The 27500-nt window shown below is 42.0% G+C and overlaps 1 protein-coding gene across 1 annotated transcript in view; it reads right to left on the minus strand.

The window, feature by feature from the left end:
• The window catches only part of frmpd3 (FERM and PDZ domain containing 3), a 140001-nt gene that overhangs the window by 51093 nt on the left and 61408 nt on the right, over nucleotides 1-27500 (minus strand). The window contains exon 2 of the mRNA XM_048231950.1: nucleotides 26851-26940. The gene's annotated coding sequence lies outside the window, so the exon portion shown is untranslated. The remainder of the gene's footprint in view (nucleotides 1-26850; nucleotides 26941-27500) is intronic.

Here is a 27500-nt window from a genome sequence, read left to right on the forward strand (position 1 = left end):
ACATTTCTCTACCACTACCATCTCCATCTCTCCACCACTACCGTCTCCATCTCTCCACCACTACCGTCTCCACGACTACCGTCTCCATCTCTCCACCACTACCGTCTCCATCTCTCCATCACTACTGTCTCCACGACTACCGTCTCCATCTCTCCACCACTACCGTCTCCACGACTACCGTCTCCATCTCTCCATCACTACCGTCTCCACGACTACCGTCTCCATCTCTCCACCACTACCGTCTCCATCTCTCCATCACTACTGTCTCCACGACTACCGTCTCCATCTCTCCACCACTACCGTCTCCACCACTACCATCCCCATTTCCCCACGACTACCGTCTCCATCTCTCCACCACTACCGTCTCCACGACTACCGTCTCCATCTCTCCACCACTACCGTCTCCATCTCTCCACCACTACCGTCTCCACGACTACCGTCTCCATCTCTCCACCACTACCGTCTCCATCTCTCCACCACTACCACCACTACCGTCTCCATCTCTCCACCACTACCGTCTCCACGACTACCGTCTCCATCTCTCCACCACTACCGTCTCCATCTCTCCACCACTACCGTCTCCATCACTACCGTCTCCACCACTACAGTCTCCACCACTACCATCCCCATTTCTCCACCACTACCGTCTCCATTTCTGCTGGTTGTTTTGGGATACAAATGTCTCATTACCAACTTAACATCACCCTCACATTTTATTTGTAGGCTACAACATTGTGTCTGCTTGCGTTCGCTAACTAATGTTTTAACTTTAGGATAAAGCTATAATGTAGTTAAATGCTCTGCTCGTTTGCAGTTTGCAGTATGCAGTATCTGTCTCTCAGTCCATGGAGAAATAAGGTGGTTTTTCAAAAGTGGGAATTTAGAACCAACACCGAACTGGCACAAGCACTGACTCTGAACCAGCAACAACTGCGTCAGTGGAAAAAGGACAGTTGACAAACAGGAGCCTTTGGGCGGGGCTAGAGTTGTGTGGTACAGGTGTCTATGCTCTGGCTCTTCATTATGCTATTGATATTCACCAAGGCTTAATTAATACCAGACTGGGTGGAAACACTCCTGACAAGGGGCCAGGTATTGGGATTACAGACGATTTAAGCTTTAAGTCTCAAACAAGAACACACACACACACACACACACACAGAGTGAGAGCCCTGCTCATATTGGATTGACTTCAGCCTCCTCACAGCTGTGTTTGTTTGCCTCTGAAGGTGGATTAAGATGGCAACTACACAAACAACAACACAGAATTATCTCTTCAGTTATAAATTGCTTCATCTAAAACATTTGTCTCAATAAATAAAAAAATAACAAACTACTTCACTGACTGCAAAAGTCTCCATACAATTTAATAAATAGAGCAAAGTACTAGCACCCAGATGGAACTGATGTACATTCTTAATCCATTCCAGTAGAATGCACTAGCTGTACTGCTGGTGGCTTTAAAAAAGGAGTAAATGTCAGAACTTTATCATTACTCTTAGTCCAATTCCATGCCCAATGTGGATCAACACATTTACTAAAAGAAGAAAACCTTGAACACATAAATACACATACTGGGAAAACCTTAATACAAAAATATTTAAAGGCAACCTAAATTCATCACATCACATGTATAGAGAACTGAACAAACACAGAAAGCAAACTCAGATTATAGTTCACAAAACCAATAATAATAAAGAAACATACCACAACACAAACACAAGCTTTCAGAAAGACACAGATACAGTAAGCACCCACACACATACAAACACATGTTTTGATTGGTCTGCGGTCCCTGATGCATTAATTACCCAGCTGTCAGAGCTCACCTCACTGAATTACAGCTGGTCCTAACTGTATGTGAGCGTCCGACTGTAGTGTTACATTGAATGCTCTCTGTCCACTCCACACTGAATATGTTAAATATATTCAATAAGTCATATTTGTTGTTGAAAATAGCAGAAGAACATGAGTGACAGAAGTAAAAGAGAAATGGGCTGTGCTCCAGACACAGAACACTCCCCAGGCTTTGATCATTCCCTGGAGATGCTTTTACGGTAACTCCAGCTTTAGAAAGTAAAAGTCCTGCCATCTTTGGTTCTGCCTGTACACTCCACACAGGTGATTTAACTGATCTATCTGTGCACTCCACACATGTGATTTAACTGATCTGCCTGTGCACTCCACACATGTGATTTAACTGATTAGCTGGTCTATCTGAATAGATAGACATAAGGAGCTGGGCTAACATGCAGTAGCCTGAAAAGTTGAAGGTTCAATTCCTGGCTTCCACTGTTGTGCCATTGGCCTTTAATTTAACTGGCATGTGTAAGTTGCTATGGATACAATTGTCTGCTAAATGAATGAACGTAAAAGTAACCTTTACAACTCATTTGTAAATGTGTTGAAAGGCATAGAATGTCCTCACTTTAGATTAGCTCACAAAATATCCTTAATGTATCAGAAAGTGGTTTATAAAACATGTTTCCACACCCTAACTAATTATCAATGCATGTGTTTAATCATTATTTTCATAAAGGCCTGCCTATATGTAGGTGTAAATAGTTTCTTAATCATTACCACACCCATTCTAACTGATCTTATAAACCATAGACAATTCCTTAACTACTGTTGCATAATGGAAAAATTACTTCATTAACAAATTATTATTGCATCATTTATCAAGTCTTAAAAACTAGTTATAAACATATTTTAGATATGGGCTTATTCACTATGAATAAACCATTTATAACTGCATGCACAAATACTTTAATGATGAATTAATGTAGGAACAATACTTTAAAAATGATAAACAAACCATTTACTAATTGTTTACAATTGCTTAATAAATGTTGAATTGTGTGTCGTTATTATACAGTGTTACCATTCTCTGCAGTAGAGTGAAACACTTTTAAACTGTGTTTGTTTTGTTACAGACAAATGAAAGCAGTGTGAGGAGGGGCAATGAAAGACATGACACGGGTGTGTTGAGCATGTATTCAGTGATATGCAAGAGGATGATTTATGAAGACAAGTGGTTTAAAAATGAAGAGACTGTCATACGCAAGGAAGCGCTGTCACTTTGTTCCAGCGAGAATTACATTTCCAGGGGGCTCACAGTACATGAAAGTCAGGATCTTCAAGTGACAGGAAGACTCTCTCAATGTCAAGGCATGGAAACTGACAGACACTTCTATCCAACGCAAATCAAAAAGTAATAAAACATTGATATCTTAATACAAACAGACATTAAGAGGAATATACGACATGTGTAACATAAGTAGGTTTGTTTGTCACATACTGTTATCTCGGGTTAAGATCATAGTTGACATTTTTGGTGCTACTGTTTGGCACATTCATTTCTATTCAACCAAATAATCCTATTGAGAGAAGAAGCTGTTTATGCATTCCGAGTGTGTGGTAGAGTGTAGAAGAAGCTGTTTATACGTTCCGAGTGTGTGGTAGGGTGTAGAACAGACATGTCAAAGTCAAGGCCCGCGGGCCGAATCCGGCCCGCAAATGAATTATCTATGGCCCCCGGGATGATATTTGATTAGTATTAGAACCGGCCCGCAGGCCACAGCCGCCGGGTGCTGTTTTGCGCATCAATACTCCATTCCCCACAATGCAACGGTAGCCCACGAACTCACTGCGGCACCGCAAGTGGGCCTCGGCTTCATTATTCATCAGTATTCAGTCAGGGCAGATGTCAACTTTTAGCTACCCCCCTCCCCAGTGTTGTGCCTGAACGTGTGCATTGAACAAAAGTCACTCGTTCATATGTATTTTGAGCGAACGTGAACTGAACGTATTGTAGGCTACTACTGCCCAAGGGCGTAGGTATGGTCTCAGCTTTGGTGGGGACATCCAATCCCCCCCAAGAGTCAAGAGTCAGACTGTCAATAGACAATAGCCTCTTTCATTATTTATAGTACTCTAAAGTTAAACTAGCATCTCCGACTGGAGAGAAATATGTGCAGACGAAAACAATTGTTTAAACGTAAATAAATGTTTGACCACTAGATGCCAATTTTGTTTCTCAGATAACAGAAGCTAAGCATATCTTAAATTTGCCCAGATTATATAGTCATATATATCATATAGTCATATAGTTATATAGTATTTTATTTATGTTACTGAGTATGGAAATGCACCATAGTTTAGGATTGAATATATCTATGAATTTATGCGACTCTAAATTATATTTGTATTTGCTTAACTGTAATTGGAATTCTTTTGCTGTAAGATACCATTGCCTTAATGGCGATTTCCTTTGTTATTTCAGACTGTTGGCAATACAGAATATCACAATACAGAAGTGAATCTACTCCATCTCATTATATTGTACAGCAATGCTGCTGACAATTGACAATTTGACATAGGCTAATAATTAGAACCTCACCTGACGCCCTGATGCTGTTTCCTCAACCTGCCATCCATCTGTAGTGGTTTGATGCTGTCTTTCCTGCATACAAAGTGGTTCATTCATTTTGTAGCCTATCCTTTGGCTAGCGAGTTTAACCCTCCTACCATATTGTATATGATAGTGTTATTTGGATATTATTCATCAAATATTGATTCATTATATTTGAATAACCAACAGTGTTAACTTATTCACATTGCACGTTTTTACAGCATGTGTCATAACAATGCAATGACAGTCCTTTAAACGAATTTGGGTCTCCCTTTTATTTCTCTGCATTGTGTAGGCTACACTCAGAAATACATAACATAAACAGAATAGAAACGAAAAAATGTCCAGATCCAATGTTTATTGTGACTTCCAAGATTCTAACTTAAGGTAGGCTAAGTAACATTCAGTGACTTGGTAATAGCATATTGTGATAGCTGACTTCTATGGACGTGCTGCACCCCTAATCAATACTCCTGACCTTGGTTGAAAGATTACAGAAGCTAGGTTTATCTTTAACAATAACCTGGGTAACATATGCTATCACCAGTTAATACTATTTTTCCACATAATAGAATCTGCATAATTTGAAAGCCTGGTCACTACCACTGCTAGCTTTGTGTGGCTAGTTATTTTTTTACTTACACTCTGCTTTTATGAAAAGCTTTCATTATGTCCCCTTTCTTCTTCTTGGGTGGCATAGCTGATCTACACACCACAAAAAGGGGTTTGTATGTATGCTGAAGGGAAAAGGGAATATCAAAATGTTTCACTCTGGCCTTTTATGGGGTATGGATATGTATTGACAGACAGCCCTGGTAACTTACCGTTGTCGTTGACACACCCGCTCACTTGACTACCAGTGCAAGAATAAAGCAATGTGTGTGCAGCATGCATGTCAGATAACCCTTCCCCCTCCCCCTCGGTTTTTCAGCCAATCAAATGACGACATTTCTTGTACTGTCCTGCTGGCTGTCGGAATGATCAGCAGCACAAATGAGTTCGGTAAAATATTGGTGGGGACAATGTTGTCATCTTAAAATACTGATTAGGACTAGTCATGAGCGTCCCACCCCAAATCTACGCCCATGCTACTGCAGGGCTGCCAACTTTTCAAAAAACCTTGGAGTGAGATTTGGTGGTGGCCAACCAAAATTTTGCTGCGGAATTTTTGTTTGGCTCGTTCAGCATTATACCGTACAGCAGTGGTCCCCAAACTTTTTCTTCCGAGGGCCAGCTTACTATGCCTGGCTGTAAGAGAGGGCCAGAGACTCGGAGTATATCAGTAACCATAAATAGCTTAGTGCTGTGAACAACAGCAGTCTACCTTAGTTGAATATTCCATTACATTTAATCTATAGGCTTTTGCAATTTAATACCATTGTTAGCTGTGTTTATATTGCCATCATGCCATATCAGTGTAAAATGTAACTCAAATTAAATAATACTAATAAAAAGACTTTTGCATTCCCAAAAGTATTAGCAGGTAGTCCCAAAAGTATATTTCATTAAAAATGTGTGAACTCTGAAAATGTAAAGTTCTCAAACTATGAGAATTTTATGAAGTGCTGAAGTGGTCTGAAATGACCACCATTCAACATTTGAACGAAAAAAAATAATTATCCCAGAAAGTCCCAGAAAAATGACTTGAATATAAGTTAGTTAGTTATTAACAATTCATTGATAAACTTCTAGAATACTTTGAGCACTGATGCAGTCAGCATAGCCTCATTACATTGTTTGCAGATAGGCCTACATTTCATTCCGTTTTTGATGGCAAACGCTAAACAGCGCCAAAACAACCACCAGTGGACAAAAAGAGTATTACATGTGTACTGTTAAGACTCGCCATACAGAATGAATGGGGGAAATTGCGGAGGTTATAGTTTGACGATGTCGTACTCCCGTGCGGGCCGGTTGCTATATATACCACGGACATGTTTTGGGGGGCCACCCAAAATGAGGTGGCGGGCCGTAGTTTGGGGACCACTGCCGTACAGTAAAAAAAAAGTATATCAGTGGTTCTCAGGTGTAGGGACCAGGGTCCCAGTGTTAAATTGGTCTCAAAGGGATCTAGCCTAATGCTAGGACCATGGGCGTTGGAGGCATTCTGAAAGTGGGTGGGACATTTCAGTGGGGGGTATGGGGGTCCTCCCCCAGAAATTGTTTTTTTGGACTAGATGCAATTTCCTGAATTCTGGTACATTTTAACAGGTTATTTACATACTTCTATATAACAAAATAAAGCCAGCCTACGAAATTAATAAAAAGTAAATCAGGCATAATTTAAAAATAACTCAATATATAGGCTATTTGGCTACGCAATAAGGTTTCCATTACAACACCGCAGACGTTCAATGAACGCATGAAAGCGGATAAAGTAAATTAAATATCAAACTAAAGCGAAAATGTCATGCTTTTGAAGGCCTACCATTGTGCAGTCTAGCTGTGGTTAGTGACGTGATGCTGTTAATGGGGAGTTTTACATAAACCTATAGGTTATTATTTATTTGGCGTACCTATAAGGCTTTTTATCTTATCAAAAGTGAGGGGGACGACTGATCTCTTCAACACTGCGGGGGATTTGGCGCTTGTCACTGTGTGTGTGACAGAAGCGGAATGGGAGAAAGCATGTAACAAAAAAAAAAAGCTTACAAGCGATTTACGCGCAAATGGGAGAATCCAATGAAAATGACAATGAAGCACTAAACAGATCCAAACTAACAATTTTAAAAAGTGGGTGGGTGTTTTGTAAGAATTTAAGAAATGTTTGTATATTTTAACTTTTAAACGCATCAATCTGGTGCACTTTTAAAAATAAATTCAGAGGTCAGACTTGCTTATTTTTATGGAAATATTTGTGCTGTAGCCTAAGCTATTTTGCACTTCAGAATTATAACCATGCATACACAGGTGGAATAGTTATGGTGATATTGCAATAAGTTCACAACCACAAAAACATATGGTACATTTCACAGTTCAGAAATGTTAAAAAATGTGTGTACATTTCAGCACTCCATGAAATTATGCAGAAGTGGTCACCTGTGTTATTCAGCTAGTTCATTTAAGATAATATATTGGTCATTGTAATGGCCATAGCCTATAGCCTACAGGCTATTCCTTTTTCAGGATGGACCCATATCTGCATGATGTGAATGTTTGCATATGGCTTATGTCAGGCTTTATATCAATATTTGTGTCTCCTTATTTGATTTTCTTCATATTTTATGTCACTAGAAAGCATGCCAATATAAATATATTCATTTATCTGTGTAAGTGGGATTGGCTGGAACCTGACAAAATAAGAACCATGATAGTGGGATAATCTATGGCTGAGCAATTTACAAAAATGTATGTAGGCCTACTGACAAATAGTTTAGATTAGAATACATTATAATTTCGCCCCAATGAGGCTATGTAGAAATGTGTTGCAATTTCAAAAACAAAGGCATACTTTATATCCTCGTATTCGGTAAGGTTTGTTGTTTATTGTGATATTAGGTTTGCCACGTGTTGTGTGAAGGGTTAGTGAGATATTAAACCGAGAGTAATGGGTGTGCACTGTGTGCAAAATGCAAATATGATTAGCCTAAATTGCACGTCGGTTCAATGATAATTTTCTCGCGAACCATTTATCAGCAACGTGGCGCTAATATCATTGGAAAGCTTAGATTCCGCTTGTTCACATGATGTGTGATATCATGTATAGGTTTAGTTTAGTTGAACCTCATCTGCCAGGTATTTGACCTACCACGTTGACACTTCAGCGTGAAAAATACTCAAAGCATAGGCCTACCTGAAGCCGGGGAAATGCGGGGGGAATGCGCCTGGGATGGCTTCTGAAGTAGCATCGCAAATGAGAGAAATTTTAGAAAATTCCACAGACAGGGGGTGCTCTTGAACCCTCTCACCGTCTCTGAAAGCATAACCGTGGCTCAACAGGTAGATCTATAGGCTAAACTCATTTTTCAGGCATCTGACCGACTGGGTTGACACTTCAGCGTGTGAAATCGTGGGTGTGGCGTGTGTGTGTGAAACTAATCAAATGCGTGTGTCTCACGGCCAGTGCGTGAGAGTTGGCAGCTATGCTACTGCCTGATGAACGTTACTGTGAACTGGTTCATTCTGGTGTCTGAACGGCATGCTCTTTCAGTTTAACTTCGTTGAATAGGGTGCCAGATTTCTACAGAGCCTTCCAAGCAAAAACCCGGCTAAAACACACCGTAAAAAGGCCTTAATATGGCAGCATGCAGGTCACCATTTGTCAAACTATGGGCCGCGGTCCGCAATGTGGACAATGGTCTGCAGAGTGAAATTATTCCCGGGCCGTCGTCTGATAATTTGCTGCGCAATTGGTCAAGGAGCCGCGGACAGAAAAAGAAAACAAACACTTCTGCAATTAGTAGGAAATACTTGTTAATTTGGTGTCATCAAACATAGAAGCATAGAATTAAGTCGTGGTATGAGCGTTTATTCAATGCATGCGTGTGCACGTTGGTAGCAAAGCTAAGCTTCAACCTATTGGAAGGCTAATTATGAAACGACATTTAATAGAACGACGTGGATTTATGCAACTTCCATAAAAAACAGAGCACAAACTATATAAAACACTGTTTGGCATTAAGTATTAAAGTCAGCCAAAAGCTATTAATTAGTCTTAGTTAAAGATAGTTAAAGATCTCCAGATCAGTGATTTATGCATGATACATTTACCATTCACACAAGCTGGTATTGTGAATCCTTACATTCAGGCATTCAAATTAAATGTAATTAAATAACATATAAATATTCTATCAGTGTATGATGCTTGCATGAGGGAAACATCCCAAAACAACGGCACCCATATCACTGCTGTTGTTTTGAGAAGTATTTCTCATGCAAGCATCATGCAACAATGCAAAAACAATGAAACTATTGTAGGCCTAATTATATTTTACATTAGTAAAGCATTTTCACAAACTTTTGTGAACAATCTTAGCACTTTAAACATTGACTGTTTTGAAGTGCATGTACATCAATATAGTATAAAGTATATAAAACAATAGTATATTGTGATATCATTATGATAATTTAATGGGGGGTGGGAGGAGGGGGTGGGTTCATGTAGGTGGGCCCTATGACCCCAAAGTATGCCCTGACTGGGCCTCAGGTCAAAGAAATTTGAGAAAGGCTGATGTAGACGACAAAGCAGCAAGGAGGCATCATATGATCATTTAAACAAGTTTTATAACAAGGTCGGTGAGGATGGGAAAAATCGTACATTTGTGCAAACTTTGCCCGCACTTCAGTCACAGTCCTTAATATCATCAATAGGTTACGTGCAGTCATTTTAATATGTTTTAATAAACATTGAACCAGTCCGGCCCTTGGCTTGTAGCAAATTTGTTTTTTTTGGCCCTCTAATGTATTTGACTTTGACATCCCTGGTGTAGAAGAAGCTGTTTATGCTTTCTGAGTGTGTGGTAGGATGATCTGTATGTAGGAGAGGGAAGCAGGACGGCTGAACTGGAGGAGGTCAGATAGTGGAGACGTGAACACAGCAGGCTTTTAATGAAGAAACAAGGACATACACTCCTCCCTCCCACTAACACACACTATCTCACACACACTCACACACTGTGATACACCAGAACTTATTTCATGCTCGACCGCATCCTCACCCGCCACAACACACATTTATGAAGGGGTGTGTGTGTGTGTGTGTGTGTGTGCGTGTGTGCGTGCGTGCATGTGCGTGTGTGTGCGTGCGCACGTGCACCCAGACACATGCCTAATACGGGGACACACACACACACACACACACACAGGCTTACGTATTCACACATTCACACTCACCTGATATAATGCAAATGAATGATAAGGTGAAGTGCTCACACAAACAATCACAGACTCCCGCGCCACATTACTGTATATATACACTAAAATTACACACACACACACACACACACACACACACACACACACACACACACACAATCACAGACTCTCACACCCCATTACTGTAGATATACACTAAAATTACTCTGCACCTCACTGTGCATATTCTTAGCACATGCATGCACTCGTGCACACACGCACGCACGCACACATGCTAGCACACACACATGCACACACACACGCAGCACACACACACACACACACAGTACAGCTGTCCGGCTCTGGCTCTGTCTGCAGATGAGCCCTGAGGCTGTTTTTGCCATGAGCCATAAATGTGCCAGATGAGGGCTGGTGGGGACTGTTATATGTCCATTGCATTCCCCTATACAGGTAGGAAGGTGAACATCTGCATGTAGGTCTGAAAGGGAAATTTAAGGATCTCCAACCTTATCTGAAATCAGAGAGACTACACATTTGTATACTGTTCATTAGCATTTGCAGAACACTTGGGAGAAATTATAGAGACTGGTTTTACTCCTCATTCTGGGTAGATCATTCCTTTAGACTTAAACACCTTATGTAGGATATTAACTTTTATTCAGCATGTGTTTATATTGGATATCCAGGATTATGTGTCCTCTGTTGGCATTCATGTTTTGAACTGAAATAAGTTATCAGAGGATTGCCTATAAAAGATCTGTTCATATGAGGGAGGAAAGGGTGTTTTCTAAGGAGCTGTCCGTGGTCCTGAAACGAATCCTTAGACAATGTATAGGACAAGAGAATGAATCTGTTTGAGGATGAAACAATAATACTGAAAGGAAAAGATCACTAAAGATGTCTCTAAGGGGTATGTGATCTAGCATGAGGGGCTTATCCCTCACCTCTGTTAGAAACAACATTTTGTACATTGTTTAAACCCTACAGATCGCCTTTTTGCTTAAGGTCTGACTGGCCGTATGTCATACAATACAGTTCCTTTCTCACTAAATGAAGAATAGAATGGGGACACTGTTCAAAGAGGTGACCATATGAATAAATCAAACACATTTTGAGGAGATCATAGGTGAGCCTCTGTCCCCACTCACTCTCTGTGGCAGTGCATGCAGGTCAAAAGGTCAAGCAGGACCTCTGAGTGGGCACTTCTGAATGCGGACCTATCGCCTCTTCTTCATCCCTGCTAATGAGCTCATGTGAGCTTCAAAAGGCAAGTATTTCATCAGGTTGATCAGGAGGTCTCACCTCACAAGTTCCAGGAAACGTAAGTTTACAGACCCGAATACACCAATGTTATTGAAATACTCTCACAAAATAAAGTTTACATTCATATAAATTTCTAAGGGAGCTGAAGTGAGGAGTGATCATTGCCATTTTCACTCCCCTGGGACATAAAATAGAGTAACCAAGGAAACAAAATCAACAATAGCATGTATAAGTATAAGTATATATACTCTTTTGATCCCGTGAGGGAAATTTGGTCTCTGCATTTATCCCAATTAGTGAAACACACACAGCACACAGTGTACACACAGTGAGGTGAAGCACACACTAATCCCAGCGCAGTGAGCTGCCTGCATCAACAGCGGCGCTCGGGGAGCAGTGAGGGGTTAGGTGCCTTGCTCAAGGGCACTTCAGCCGTGCCTACTGGTCGGGGTTCGAACCGGCAACCCTCCGGTTACAGGTCCAAAGTGCTAACCGGTAGGCCACGGCTGCCCCACGGCTGCATGTCACTCTTTCTGTAGGTGTTTTGTATTGAGACTCCATAAGTATGAATACATTTACACACACACACACTCACAGAGAGAGAGAAGAAAGAAATTCAAACAAACATCTGGCACTGAGGTTGACTGGGTTGACCATCAAATAAACACACACACACACACACAGAAAGACACGGCAACACACACCTGAACATCTGGCTGTGTTGACAACTAGGCGGACTGCATGTATTATCTGCATTTTAATTAGCATTGTTTTAGCATTGCATTGTTGCCATGGAGACACTTGGGTCAATGTCCTTTTGTATTATGTGAGTGTCCCTTTCTCTTTTTCTCCCTCTCTTCTCTCTCTCTCTCTCTCTCTCTCTCTCTCTCTTCTCTCTTTCTCTCTGCCTCTCTGACAGCACATCAGAGCCCTGTGTCACACTCGCTCCCTGGACTGCTGCTGCTGTGGCCCTCCACAGCTATTAATGTCACTTTGACGTCAGTCAGTGCAAAATCAACAGGATTACCTGTGTGTGTGTGTGTAGGCGTGTGTATGAGAGAGGGAGAGAGAGAGAGAGAGGAGTGTGTGTGTGTGTGTGTGTGTGTGTGCATGTATGTGTTGGTATGGAGCGTGAAGCTCAGTCATCTGGGGAGAGACCTGGTCACAGTGCTGCTGCAACATATGCTGATATCCCAGCAGGAGATGATGTCCTACGGCACTCACACACCACACACACACACACTCACACCACACACTCACACACCACACTCACACCACACACACACACACACTCACACCACACACTCACACCACACACAGACACAGGAGACTGAGATTGTTTTCTCTGTATGGAGGGCTGCCTGCCTCATGAGTCCAAACTAATCAGTTCAGGCTAATCACCACTGATAATGCAGCCCACATGCTAACACACACACACATACACACACTCTCTCCCTCACACCTACAACTCTCTTTTCTCTCTCTATCACACACTCCCCACACATCTCTCTCTCTCTATCTGTCTCTCTCTCTCTCACACACACACACACACACTCTAATCCATGCATTGTGCATACACACTCTCACACAGAAACACACACACACACTTTGTAAAAATATTAACAGTTTATCTCGGCAGTCGCCGCTGGCAAAAGGCTCCTGATATAATCCATCACAAATTTGCTGAGAGGGAGGAGAGAGGAAGAGAGAGATTGAAGAGCAATGAAGAGATATGGAACAGAATGTGGATGGCAGTAAGGAGAGAGAGAGAGGGGAGAGGAAAGGAGAGAGAGAGAGGGGAGAGGAGAGAAAAAGACATAGAACAGATTGGAGATGGCAGTAAGGAGAGAGAGAGAGAGAGAGAGAGAAGAGGAGCAAAATGAGAGGAAAGGAGGAAGAGAAGGGAGAGGGAGAGGAGAGATGGAAGAAGAGAGAGAGGAGAGAAGGAAGAAGAGAGAGAGGAGAGAAGGAAGAGGAGAGAGAGGAGAGAAAGAAGGGGAGAGAGAGAGAGGAGAGAAGGAAGAGGATAGAGGCTTAGTGGCTGATGTCAGATGATAACTCCTCAACTCTTCTGATTCATTCACATTCTGTTTTCCTCCTCCATGCCCTTCATCTCCACACTATTGATTATCTCCCTCTGCTCAGTCTCCTGTGTGTGTGTGTGTGTGTGCGGTGTGTGTGTGTGTGTGTGTGTGCGTGCGTGCGGCGGCGCGTGTGTGTGTGTGTGTGTGTGTGTGTGCGCGTGTGTGCGTGTGTGCGAATAGACTATGCCAGCCAGACCTGAATCGCTAGACATCAGACACATGGTGCCTCATCTGGTGAGTGACAAGCTGTAGTCACCCAGAGCGAGAGGGCGCTGAATGTGTTTGTGTGTGTGTCTGTCGGTCCCGACGCAAAAGTACGGAGCCCGGGAGAGCTCACTTTAAGTGATATTTTTTCTGGTCGTGATAATTTGTGTGCACGTTTTCCTTTAATTAAGCCCTCGAATTAATAAAACGCGGAGCACGCTTTTCCCTTTAATTGAGCCCTCGAATTAATACAACGCGGATTGACCCGTTGTAGGCCTAAATTGAGCGAAATATGTATTTCGTGCTCACATTTAGTAATTCCGACATTTTCTCACCGCCGCTGTGCTGTGGTGGCAACTTCGTGTTACCTTGACATGGACAAGGCCTACAGCTGTCTGTAACAGTTCATATTGGTAATGTGATGATAACCGTAGCAGCTAATTAAAGACTTTAGGTGGTCATGTTTTATAGCGGATTTCTACTCTTTGTAGCAGGGGCACTGTGGTGTCAACCGCCAGCTATGGAGACCCATAATGGGGAAATTCTACTACAAAGGCTACTCACGGGCTCTGTTGTAGCCTAATGACCGGTTTCCACTATCTCCTGGATTGTTGACTTAACTGTGAGGTCTAGAAGTCAATCGAAGCACATCACAGCGACAAGCTCCCAAACAATTACAACCATTATACCTACTGTTGGTACAAATAGGCTACTGCGTATTAGTAGTATCGCCTAATACCCACCCAATACAATAAGGTTCCCTCTAGCGCCCGATGGGCCTCACCATATAACCCACGCGCACACCAATGATGCACACAACGAGGTAAGCTTTGATACGGACTATGAAACGGAGACATAAACAGTGTCGTTCACGATGCTCAGCTTCTCAGGCTATGTAGCCCAGCTCACACCGTTCGCGATAAACACCACAGCTCTGCATACACTTGGACCTCAACAAAACCTCAAAACTTCGCCAAACATTCAGCTGGACGATGTTGGCAAGGGGCCTGTACAAACACACACAATCATCTGCTCTCCCACCTACAGCCTACCTACTTGGGGCTATAACCAGGTGCACTGCAATCAATGAGATTCCCCACGTCACTACAAGCGACACACCTCCGACGTCATTCCCGGGATACCCCTTGACACCACACTATGTTTTTGTGCACACAATTTAATTTCTTCGAGCCACGCTTTAATTATTATTCGTGGGTGCGTTTTTAGTAGATCGAGATCTCGAATATACTATAACGTGCTCATGTTTACATGTGTCAAGACAATATTGAGTGCACGCTTTTACAAATTGTGGCCACGTTTAATAGATCGTGCACACAATGTTCTATAACCATGTTCACAAATTGTGCTCGTTTTAATAAATTGTGCCCTCGTTTTTTAGTAAATCGTGCGCTCGTTTTAGTAAATAGTGCACTCGTTTAATAAATTGTGCCCTCGCTTTACTATGCTTAAAATGAGAGCTCAATTTAGTAAAATGAGCTCACACTATAGTAAAACGAGAGCACAATATAGTAAATTGTGCACACGATTTAGTAAACCGAAGCACAATTTAGTAAAACGAAATGCACGATTTAGTAAAACGAAAGTGCACAATATAGTTAAACGAGGGGCACAATTTAGTTAAACAAGAGCACAATTTAGTAAAACGAGCGCACAATGTAGTAAAACGAGCGCACATTCTCTCAACATGCAAAACATTTTGTGATGACCCCTCTAGGGCTCCGTACAAAAAAGTCTTGCGTGGGACAACTTTTTGAAAGCTCTTTGCGGGAGCGGGCAGGATGAGAGGAGGTGCGCTTGGTCGCGGGACAAACCGATGATTCACTGCACTCCCGCAAATTAAATATGTGCGTAAAATTAAATATGGAAACGATTAAAGTAGTGTTCATAACTATAGTACAGCTGGATGTTCTGTTAGGCAGCATTAAAAAACGGGGTTTAAGCATAACTGATGGATAGCAGGCCTATAGCCTATATTGTCATTTACGTGGGTTCAATTTGTTCCTGCTGCTCATTGTCAAAACTCGAAATCGAAAGCATGACAGAGGAAGAGGGCACCAGACTAGGCCTACTTCAGCTGTTAGCTGACATTCAGAACCAAGAAACTGACATCTGGAGTCTTTCTCAGGTGTGTGTGCTCCTTTCGTGAGACAGAAAGAAAACTGAATAGGCTATCCCTCCTGCATGCGGGCTTTAGCGGGCGGGAGCGGGACATCATGTCACAGATGCGGGCGGGAGCGGGACAGAATATTGCGGGAGCGGGACAGAATATTGCGGGGGCGGGACAGGAGCGGGCGCGAAAAAGCAGTCCCACACAGACTGTGTCTGTGTGTGTATGTGTGTCTGTATCTGAGTGTGTGCGTGTCTGTGTGTGTATCTTTGTCTGTGTCTTAGTGTGTTTTTGTGTTAGTGTGTGTGTGTGTGTGTGTGTGTGTGTGTGTGTGTGTGTGTGTGTGTGTGTGTGTGTGTGTGTGTGAGGCTTTCCTCATGAACAAAGCAAAAAAGAACAAAATCTCAGACAGACCGAGTGAATGAAATAGACAGAGAAAGAGAGAGAGAGAGAGCGATTCAGAAAAAGAGAGGAGGAGAGAGAGAGAAGGGAAAACAGCTGGGAACAGATGAGAGTGGCTGTGATGGAGACACAGATTGATGTGAGGGCTGTGTTGTTTTCTTCCTCGTTCTGACACATGTGCTCCTGGGGGACCCCTGCTTCAGGACCCTTACTCTCACCTCTGATACTCTAATACTGCTATTACTACTACTACTACTACTACTACTGCACACACACACACAGAACCACAGAGCCAAACACACACACACAGAACCACAGAGCCAAACACACACACACACACAAACACACACACACACACACACACACACACACACACAGTATACCTGTGTATATGTGCGTGTGTTTGTGTCAAGATATACACATAACCCCCACCCCACCCCACACATACACACACACAAACATATACACATACTGTAACCACACACACATGCACACTCCTCATATGCACGACTGTGAGCTAAAATATACCAGTGGCAATCACGTCTTCATTAACTCATGTGGGGAGATGTGCGCAGAGTAATTAATCCTCGCGGCGCGTCGCGAGTCACTCCGCTTCTGTGACAGATCCCCCTCTCTGGTTAGGATCTGCTGGGTAGAGAGAGGAGAGCACACGTGTCCCGCGCACGCACACAGGAGATTTCATGCCCAACTCGCTGAGTTATTCAGCCAGGGCTGGATGCCAAATCCCCTCGCTATACCACTCCCTCCAACACCACCTACCCATCCAAAAAATAAAGAAAAGAAATATCGCTCCATGCTGTGAGTCTGCAATCTTGCCTCTGCTAGTTCTTTTTTGTGCTGAAATCTTAGGCGCAAGGTCATATTTACGGTTTCAGATATACCGTACGCCGGTATTAGAAAAAATGTCCTTGATTACTCTTTTTTTGAGCTTTTGAAAGGGAAGGCAAAGCAGTTTGACAATCAGTCCAAAGGATCGGTGAAGGAGAACACAATGTTGTTCTCCAAAACAGATATAGCTCCTTGCCATGATTCTGCCATCTTGATCCGTCTAGTTCTTTTTGTGCTGAAATCTTAATACTCAAGGCAATGTTTACACTTTTAGATATACCATTCGCTATCAGAGCAAAGGAGTCAAAGGGCTCTTAGAAGAACACAATATACTTTTCAATAACAGAGATGCTGTCTGACTGCTGCAGGTATTTTTCCTCCAACTCATACCGCCTGTCTCACAAGCACACGTAAAGTGCGTATTTTAAATTTTCCCCTGGAGGGGAGGTTGACCTTCAAACAAGAAGTGCAAAAGCTAGTGGAGAAGAATAGAAGCTAAAATGAAGGTCTGAGAAATCACAGCAGAGGATTGATAAAGGAACAGTGCCCTCAAGTGAACACATATACAGCTATACATACTGTGGGCAAACTGCATATTGTGTTTCCATCTATCTCTCTCTCTCTCTCTCTCTCTCTCTCTTTCGCTGTCTCTTTCTCTCTCTGTCTGTTCATGTGTCTCAAGAGGTCCTTTATTCTGCCTCAAGTGCAATATACTTATACCAGATGAATAATTAAGGGTGTTAACACAATGTACTTTTCACATAAGTGCATACTTATGTCACTACTCCTATTTCTAAACCATAACCCTCGCCATACATACATCTGGAAATAACACAGACCTATAGAAAAAGTATGCGCAACTAATCGATTATTAAGCATTATGTACTTGCTTCTCAAGGCAACTTAAGTTATAGTATAAGTGTACTGCCCCCCCTCTCTCACACACACACACTGTGTGTGTTTCACTCTTTTATTTTCTCTCTCTCACTTACTGTGTCTCACTCTTTCATTCTCTCGTTCTCTCACTCTCTCTAGCTCTCTCTCTCTGGGTCGCTGGCTTTTTATCAGGGCATCAGGCTGCAGACGACAGCTCTCTGGGAGTCTCTGCACCTCCCCTTGCCCTCCGTGTTCATGTCTGGGCCGCCACACACTACAAGCCTGCCCTCAGTGAGCCACAGGTGTCCTGTCCGCCAACACGCTGGGACGCCCTCATTACATCTGAGACTAGACGGTGAACAGAAGCAACCTGTCTCTCTCCCTCATAGTCACCTGTGGACTATGTGTGGATGTGAGCACCAGAGGCTCTGGCTTACCTGGATATTGAGAAGGGTTTTGTAGGATTGTGAAACACCTTTCTGAAGGCCTGGGCACACAGGAGTACTGGAGTATCCGAGCACAAATGATGAGCCATTCATATGGAATTGAAGATGTCAGAAATTGTTATTATTAATAAAAAATATTTACCATTCATGATTTATATTTAATATTTATCCAACTCAGTTAAGCTTTTACACTTCTAAACACATCCATAGGACCATAAAAGCAATTAAATTCTAGATTGTGACTGCAACTTCTGAAACTGAAACTTCTAGATTCTAGGTTGCGACTGAAACTAATGCATTCGTTTGTCACTATTGGTAACATTCTCATGAAAATCCTTGGTTCAAGTAAGTACATATTGCAGTAGCACATCATCACTGTTTGTGTGGGTATTAGGTGTGTGCATATGAATAATTTTAAATATTTCAACAACCAACAGGTTATTTGAGTCACCAAAACTACAATTTTGGAAGTGCATTATCATAAGGTGGATAGCTTTGGACTTTCCTGTACAGTATCCCTAGTAATGAGTCTCTAGCAACACATAGAAAAGACGGTCTTTCATTAGACTGTAAATGTGGTGCTCTCCTTTATGTTTCTCTGCATTGTGTAGGCTACACTATACATCACATACTGTAAAACAGGTCAAAGAAAACACAATTATGTCTCAGAGCCACTGTTTAATTACAGTAACAGCGACGCAGTGGCTTAACTTCTGCCATGGTAGCACTCAACATTCCGTGCACAGCCCTAATGGGTATGAAGCAAAGGGAAGGAAAGAAACAAAGAATCAACAAAATTCAAACAGTTTGGTATCTACTGAAGAGTGTCAGCATTTCATGTTGCCTACAGTGCTCTTTTGAAATCACCTTTCAAGTGGTTAGCCGTTTCCCTTTGTGACTGGATTCTCTCAAACGTGACTGAGGACAGGCACGCAGATATGATCAAAATAAAATGGGGAAACATCAAGGTAAAGGAAACAACAAAGTCAACCACCATTCCTTGGATTGTAAATCTTTAATGTTGAGTTGAAAAATGCCACAAAGCTAACTTTACTAAGATTACTACCTTTAAAATGGCGCAGCAGGCATTGAACAATTAAGCTCCAGCATGTGTATCCCAAGCCAGTGTCCCCTGTGTCTGTCTGTAGCCTGGTGTTACCCAATCATCTCTGGCAGATCCTTTAAGATCGTCTCACATGTTGTAAGCCAGCGAGGTGTGACCTAGCATTACCTCAGCATGTTCAAGTGATCCGTTAAGATCAGAGCATGTTCTTACTCACACACACACACACACACACACACACACACACACACACACACAACTTTAATGTGTTCCCCAGATCAATGTGTAATTCCTTTCCTTGGATCCATTGTAATCAACCCAGTGAGCACAAGGCTTAACTCACTTCACACGGGGGGCAGACAGAGATCAGCTGAGTCTGGCTCTGAGGGGGTGTGGGCCAGATCTGGGTCAGATCCATTTCTGAGTTAAAGGTGCCATAACAAGTTTTCTAGAACTGATAGTTCTGGATAGTTCTTTGATTATGATTAGCTTGGAATCCCTATTGCAAAACCCAAAGCAACCTTCCACTTCACGTGATGTCTAACAATGCCCCTTAGCTGTTCTAAAATCATTAAAACCTTTTGGGGCTTATTGCTTGATTTAGGCTTCTGGACTTCAAATGCTAATGGATTTCTGATGGTCCATAATCTTCATTACAGAGTAATATGACAGTGTCCCTCACATATTGTCTTTCGGATTCCATTAAGCCCTTTCTTGTGTGTCTGTCTACATGTCCTGTCAATCTGCATTGATCTTTGAATAAATCCATAAAAACAAAATATCAAAATGCACAGAAGACATGGGACCGATTTGCCATCTATTATGTATTCTTCAGATCTATTTCTTTGCTTTAGGTTCAGTATTGGTGGGTGGGTGTTAGTGTTCTAATTGTTCACAATATAAAATTCTGACTGTACCTTTCACAGCTACCCCCAGTGGCTCTCCCTCCCCACTGTGCTGTTTGAAAAGACTTGTGTTCAATTAGACTTCAGGTTCAACAGCAATCAATGATATTTGGAGCACTTAGTCCATTTTTCTCCTCTTTTCATCAGCACAAAAAGAGCTGCCATGCCAAGATCAAGGTCTAGTGCCCAACAGTCTCTCAGAGCTTTTATCTTTTCTGTTCTCTCCTATCCCACACCGGGGCTGCTGGCAGAGCTGATCTGCATAGCAACACATGACATCATCGCCAGCACAGTTTAATTATCCACACATTTTAGGTTACAATACACTGGCTGTTTGAAGTTCATTATGTCCAAACAACTCGAAGGTCAGTCAGTCAGCAGGAGTTCAGATGATCTCGTGCCTCAACGTTTTGTTATGTGAAGAGCAAATTAAGCAGCGCGTATTCAGTTCAGTCCGTACGGACAACATGACTGATGCATACATGTTTGGCAACTGTCAATCAGCCGGTCGCTTCCTTTGGGCCTGCCAGGTGATTGAGCATGCTTGTCACATGTGTGCAATCGAACGGTCTGCCATCACAGCAGAAGGTGGTCTGAGCGTGAGTCCTCAGCATTCTACAGAGTTAGCGGCTTGCAGCCTCCCGAGAGCACACTGGCACGAATAACATCTGAGAGAGATGAGAGGTTGTTTGTTTGGTGTGTGTGTGTGTGTGTGTGTGAGAGAGAGAGAGAGAGAGAGATAGAGAGATGGAGAGATAGAGAGAGAGAGAGGGGGTGTCTGTGTGCAAATGTGAAAAAGCATTGTTTGTAGGTGTGTTTGTCAAATAACAGTGTGTTTGTGTTTGTATGTGTATTTACATACAGGTGAGCATTTGTGTGTGTGTGTGTGTGTGTGTGTGTGTGTGCTTTCAGTGGATTCATGGAGAGATCTTAAGAGTGCTACTGAGTGTGTCTGCGGTCTCTTCAGGTGAGTCTCAGTCTCTGAGGTGCTTCATCGTTTCACTTAAATCTCTGTGAAGTGCTGAGTCTGCTGGCAGTACACACACACACACACACACAGAAATGCACGTAAATACACACACACACACACAACGCACACACGCACACAGAAATGCACGTAAATACACACACACACACACACACACACACACACATACACACAAATGCATGTAAATACACACACACACACACACACACACACACACACACACACACACACACACAAATGCATGTAAATACACACACACACACACACACACACACACACACACACACACACACACACACACACACACACACACACACACACACACACACACACAGAAATGCACGTAAATACACACACACACACTCACACACACACTCACATACACTCTGTGACACACACATGTACCACACATAGACATACACATACATATCTACGCATACATGCACACACACACACACACACACACACACACATACACGCTCCCCCTCTCACACACTCTCGCCCACTCCTCTGATATGAAGTGTTGTTTTGGAGAGCCTCTGTTCCAGTGGGATGTTGAGAGAGGAGTAAAGCTGTGTTTATTTCAGCAGATAACTCTGCGCTCGGAGCAAAGCAGCAGCACCAGAGGACTTAGGAAATGTTCAAAAGAGCAGCAGCAGGGAACACAAAGAAAAAAAAAAAAAAAAAAAACAAGGAGTAGGATACACAGTAGAAACTGAATATAACTGTCACTCAGACATGGGCAGTATTTCAATTATATGTATTTAAAATACGTATTTAATTACTTTAGCGTATTTTGTAATTTGTATTTTGCAGGATTGAAAAAACTCAAATGTAGTTTGTAACAAAATACTTTGAGGGATTGTATTTGAGTATTTCAACTACTTAAATACTTCTCAAATAAGTCAAAATGTCATCACTCAATTAAATATACTACCCGCCATAACCATGACAATAGGCAATGCTTATCATAAAGCCAAAGGCCAGAATGTTGGTGAATCTGGTTTTAAGAATAGGCTGGGTGCCTGGAGATATCCTTTGGGCAATTCCCTATATTGAACTGTAAAGTTGACCTAAACATTTCATTACCTTTTTGGAAGAAAAGCATGACATGTTTACCCATTTTCCATTTTTCTTGCTATGCCACATTGTGAACAACTTAAAAGTGTTAGATCCAACTTTCTTCTATTACGATCCCCTCTGAACATGTGTAAAGTAAAAAAAAAATGAAAAGAAAAGTCAATTGAGGGGGCCAAAATGGTCAACTTTATCACCCTTCTGTAAGGACAACATGGGGTGTAAACCCAATTTGTTTGTTTATGCCAATTTTTGTCACCCTGTAGACAACATAAAACCCCTTAGAACATGTCAGGAAGTTGAAAGAAATTAAAAAAGTAACTAGGAGCTTGAATTGTCAGGTGTGTTAGGTGCTACAAGACTTCAATTTGAAAACGATACAGATAAGATACTGAGGGAGAATATTAGGACCACGGCCTTTGACCCCATGACCTTAAGCACCTAATAGCTGATGTTCATTCATACTATAGGACAGTATTAACCCTTAAAGGTGTAGGTTTTTGAACGTTCTAAGTTCCGCAACAATTGAAGGTTCTAAAATTCTATGTTGAATTCAATGAACCCAGATATTCTTTAGAACGTTAATTTCTCAACATTCCCTCCTTTAAGGGTTAAAACTTGGATTTGACAAGAGGATTTATGTAAAAGGAGTAACATCCGCTGTGGTGTCCTGATATGCAGAAATAACGGAGGAGACGGAGACAAAGACCTCCCGGAGTGGAATTCTCTCCCAAGTTAATTCATTCCGTATATATTGGGACACCTTATAGGTTGTTATTCTGTTTATCCCCCATGTTGCAGTAGGCATACATTCATAGCACAACAAGGGAAATGTAGTTCAGTTTAAAAAGAGGCCGACCTGTTAAATTTGTTGTACTACTTTCATTGGTTACAGAAAATGACGGTGGGTAGTTTGCTTTGTTACAGTTGATTCCACTGTTGCGAAGCCCGCAGTTCAATCATTGTTTACATTGATATGGGATGGTGATAACATTTCTTACCAGATCTACTTCATAGGTGCCCCAATGTACAGAATTAATAGCCCCCTGCCAGCCAATCAAAAATAGTATTTCTTGTCTCTTGGGAATACGTTTTCAATAGTATGCCTTGTTAGTATACCATGATTATTGTGTGGGTATTTTTGTATTTCCAAATGACTAATTACTTGTATTTTAATTAAATACATTTTTCACATCAGTATTTTGTATTTTATTTTGTTACATTTCATGAGCCAGTATTTGTAATTTGTAACAAAAAAAGTTTTTGATGTATTTGTGCCCACCTCTGCTGTCACTTTGTTTGTCTCTCAATCAAATCAAATCAAATTGCTCGCTGCTCCAGTCCTCACACACCCCTCCTGTATTGGACCTGAAGTCCCCGCCGTGTGATCAAGCACAGCTCCCCTGCAGCATTGCTACCACACACACACATGCGGTACACACACACACACAAACACACACACACACACATGCCCCACAATCCTGCCTCTCCTTAATCAAAGCCTGGCCATTTTTCAGCCAGATCAATAGTGTATCGCATATATGCCAACTCGGCAGCCTTCCTCTCTTCCTCTCACATTGCTCTCCATTTTTCCTCCTCTCTATGATTTCCCTTCCATCTCTGTCTCTCTCTCTCTCTCTCTTTCTCCATCTCTCTCTCTCTCTCTTTCTCCATCTCTCTCTCTCTCTCTCTGTCTCTCTCTCTCTCTCTCTTTCTCCATCTCTCTCTCTCTCTCTCTCTCTTTCTCCATCTCTGTCTCTCTCTCTCTTTCTCCATCTCTCTCTCTCTGTCTCTCTCTCTCTCTCTCTTTCTCCATCTCTCTCTCTCTCTCTCTCTCTCTTTCTCCATCTCTCTCTCTCTGTTTCTCTCGCCGTTCATTGCTCTCTTCTTCTGTCTGTCTCATTTGGTCTCTCCTTATTTTATTATTTATCTGTTTTCTTCTTCACTCCACTTCTTCATATGTGCTTCTCTCTTCACTTCTCTCTTTCTCTCTCTTCTCTCTATCTCTCTCTCCATTGCACTCAGCTTCTATCTATCTCATTTGCCCTATCTTATTTTCTGTTTTCTTATTAACTCCATTTCTTCATATGTGCTTCTCCCTTCACTTATCTCTCTCTTTCTCTCTCTCTCTTTCTCTGTCTCTCTCTCCCTCTCTTTCTGGTCCCCCCTTACTTCTGCTCACTGATCCCTGAAGAGATGGAGGTGTTGCAGGAACAGGTTGTGACCTCGTGAGACGTTTACTCCAGATAATAGCTTCTAGGCAGTTCTTTTGGAATGTTGGTGGGTGAGAGAGAGACAGAGAGAGGAGAGAGAGAGAGAGAGAGAGAGAGAGAGAGAGAGAGAAATGTTCTGCGATGGGTGCGATTTAATTGGTGGTGTGAATCATTTAAAGGCCTCGTTAGAGACAGCAAGCAAGAGAGGGAAATGATGAGGATGAAACAAAACAAGAGAAAAATATCCCAATGTGCTGGATCCCTCTACTATTATCGCCTGACTCTTTACCTTTCTCACAGGTGTGTGTGTGTGTGTGTGTGTGTGTGTGTGTGTGTGTTTGTGTGTGTGTGTGTGTGTGTGTGTGTGTGAGAGAGTATGTTGCTATGCTATGCTCGCTCATGTGGTATTTATAGGAGAGGTACACTATATATATATACTGACAGTGGGAAATTACCTATGACCACAGCTAGCCATCGCCACAGCATGATTATGTACAGGAGCTCAGTACCTGTCTTACTAATCAAAAGTGTCATTGCCATTTGCCATCAGATGCGAAAGTAGACCAGAATTCTAATTTCTTGTGGATCCTTCAGACAATGTGCATTAGCTGTTATAGCCATTAATCAATTACAGCTTCCCCACATCCTTTTACTTTGATTTTATAATCAGTAAAGACAGTGTCTATATGATCATATTTTGTGGAACAAAACAAAACAAATAATAGGTCATAGATGAATGACATTGATAGCCTATCCAATGATTTATCTATTGTTTTTTACTTTTCTACTTATATTTTTAAGTATTTATATAATATTTATTCTTGCAACAGATACAAATTATGTATGTAGTTGCTGAATCTTCACTTTGGCTTGTTGTTTAGAAGCAATTTGTTTGGAGAGATTTATTGGATTTTTGTGTTTTGGACATTTAATTTGGATTCTTCACTGCAACATGGTTTTGTTTGTTTACTTGAGAGGTTTGACAAAATATGTGTTTCTCATAAGCCTTATTTGTTTGTGCGTCCTGCTCTTGATGCATGGCTCCAGAGACTGTCCTGAGATTGCAAGTGTTATTTACTGAACAAGTCAACTTGTTGCTGAATGAAGGCAGAGTTTGTTGGATGGAGTACTCAAGCCAAGATCAACTGATGTCTGTCCTCTAAATATAGCAAAGCTCATTATCTGTTATCACAATCTCGACTGCCAGTGAATATGAAATACTGCACCAGTGTTTCATTAAACATGGCACATTATGACAAGACACAGCTAAGAGTGATCAGATGCATCCAACCAGAAATGGTTATTTCAGACATACACATGAATGGTGTTCAATTCTCTTTACTATAGGTAGAAGACTTCCCATAGTAACCAATCAGATTCCAAGTCTGTTTTTGTCATCACACAGTATGATGTGAGATTCAATGACAATGCACAATTGGCTTGTGGCAGTGGCAAAGGTGCTACATGTAACCTTTATCTAACCTTTGACCCTTTGGCTTTACTGGACATGAATCGGAATCTAATTGGCCAAACATGTATACTTTATATCCTCCCAGTTTGTCAGTTTGTTCCCTTAACAGGTTCCTCATTCCTTATCCATTAAATTCATGTTGGTTGCTATAGCGAGTATAAATTATTTTTCATGTGGACATTTCTCCCAAGACCAGTGTTCTCGACACACACACACACACACACACACACACACACACACACACACACACACACACACACACACACCTGACCCATGAGGTATTCTGCGCAAGTTTTCTTCTGCATATCTTTACAGTCAGGACTGTCGTGAGGGCAGCATTCTGTGAAGTAGGGTCTGGAGGCTAGCTTCACACAGCCTCACATAAAGCTTCAGCTGCGACTGGAGTGTTAGGAGTTCTCAGTCCTGACCTTGAGCAACACTCTCAGCCATTTACACTTCAGTGACCTTTAGCTGGTAATGCATTCAAGGTCAAGATGTTTGATCCGCGGTATGGAAGAGTTAAGCTGCAGGGTTTGGCTTTACACACACACACACACACACACACACACACACACACACACACACACACACACACACACACACACACACACACACACAGACAGATACCAATGCATGGATTCGGTTTTACTCACGTTTTTTCTGGTCTCTGGGTTCAGTGTGGCCTGTGGAAGTTCTCACTCTCTCAAGGGTCACACACACTTGCTCTCCTGTCGCCTTGCCTTCTGTGGGAGAAACAGAGAAAGAAAACAAATGTTACCTACACACACCGATCAACCTCAAATGTTACCTACACACACCGATCAACCTCAAAATCAACCTCAAGTGTTACCTACACACACCAATCAACCTCAAATGTTACCTACACACACCAATCAACCTCAAATGTTACCTACACACACCAATTAACCTCAAATGTTACCTACACACACCAATCAACCTCAAATGTTACCTACACACACCAATCAACCTCAAGTCAAACCTGCAAACAAGAGAGAGTGAAAGATTGTTGACTGAAATTAATTGGCTGAAGCAAACAGCTTGTGATGTCCGTGATCACACATTAGGTAAAGTGAGTGATTGGAAAAGAATCCTAATTTGCCAACGGTGCCGGGAGACATCAAGCAAGACTGTGTGGTGTAAATGCAGACTCACTTTGATAACTCACATCAATCAGATTAGCGATGGCTAAATTTTAACATGCAAAACAGGAAAATAGCCCATTATTTCCAGTTGCATAACTCCGCCATTGTGAGCCACCACTGTTCTCTAGTTGTCAGTCACA

The sequence above is a fragment of the Alosa alosa genome, chromosome 21, assembly GCF_017589495.1.
Source record: "Alosa alosa isolate M-15738 ecotype Scorff River chromosome 21, AALO_Geno_1.1, whole genome shotgun sequence".
Taxonomy (NCBI): Eukaryota; Metazoa; Chordata; class Actinopteri; order Clupeiformes; family Clupeidae; genus Alosa; species Alosa alosa.